The following is a 1,006-nucleotide window of genomic DNA, read 5'->3' as shown; positions in this document are numbered from 1 at the left end:
AACATGGTACATCCCTCCTTTTGAAGCTCCTCCCAATTCGTATTTGTCAAACCTTGCAGGTGAGAGCTTCTAGTGCGGCTCTGAAGAAGATTCAGCAGCTCTCCTTTGATTGCCTCCGAATTCCCATATTCACTTTATGGGTGGCTAAGTCATCAATGATCTTCCACCCCTTAGTCTCTCCCATATTCTCAAAATCGGTCGTTGTTGCAGATCCAAAATAGCCCTCTCGATCGTCATACACCCGTTATAGAACTGATTGCAAAGACTCCATTTTTCGAACCCATGGTGCGGTTTGGTTCGCACCAGCTTCTTGAAACGGACCCATGCTTCATGAAAGTTCTCATCAGGTCCCTGTTTAAAGCTCGTGATCTGAGCTCTAATGGCATTCATCTTCGAGGCAGAGAAGTATTTCTTGTAGAATGCCAAAGCTAAAGAATTCCAGTCGGTGATCCCATGAGCGTCTCGATCTAGATCTCTATACCACTCCCTCGCAGCATCACGAAGAGAGAAAATGAACATGGTCTCCTTTATCTGGTCCTGAGTCACGCCGGTCGGCGGGGGTATAGAGCAGCAATAATCGATAAAAATCTCCATATGCTTGGCTGCATCTTCATTTGCAGCTCCCCCGAATTGGTTTCTCTCAACCAAGTTAATATAGGAAGGCTTCGGCTCGAATTTTCTTGCCTCCCCTGGTAGTTCGAATCCTTTGTAGAGATTCGCAGCTGTCGGCTCTGAGTGACTAGCAATAGTTGCTTCTTCGGCCATGACTGGAAAATCTGGAGATATAACGGTCTCAGCTGATAAATTGGAAACTGGAGAGGAAGGTGGATCCTCCTCAAACAACTCGTTCTCGTAAAAGCTAGAATGAGAACCAGACTCTTCCTCTAGCTGTTGGTCTTGAAACAATCTCCTCTTTGCGCGCAAGGTTCTCTCAATCTCTGGATTGAATGGTAGTAGTTCACCACCCTGTGACCTGCGCATAAGAAGAAACTACAGGAAGAGCGTA

The 1,006-nt window shown here is 46.2% G+C and overlaps 1 non-coding gene across 1 annotated transcript; it reads left to right on the top strand.

The window, feature by feature from the left end:
* The first annotated feature begins 277 nt into the window (after positions 1 to 277).
* LOC141650265 (small nucleolar RNA R71) lies at positions 278 to 384 on the top strand. Its single transcript, XR_012546308.1, has one exon. It is a non-coding gene; the product is annotated as a small nucleolar RNA R71 (small nucleolar RNA).
* Positions 385 to 1,006: the final 622 nt, after the last annotated feature.

Source organism: Silene latifolia, chromosome 3 (genome assembly GCF_048544455.1).
Source record: "Silene latifolia isolate original U9 population chromosome 3, ASM4854445v1, whole genome shotgun sequence".
Taxonomy (NCBI): domain Eukaryota; kingdom Viridiplantae; phylum Streptophyta; class Magnoliopsida; order Caryophyllales; family Caryophyllaceae; genus Silene; species Silene latifolia.
The sequence above is the reverse complement of the archived record's forward strand: the minus strand, read 5'-3'. Positions and strand labels throughout refer to the sequence as shown.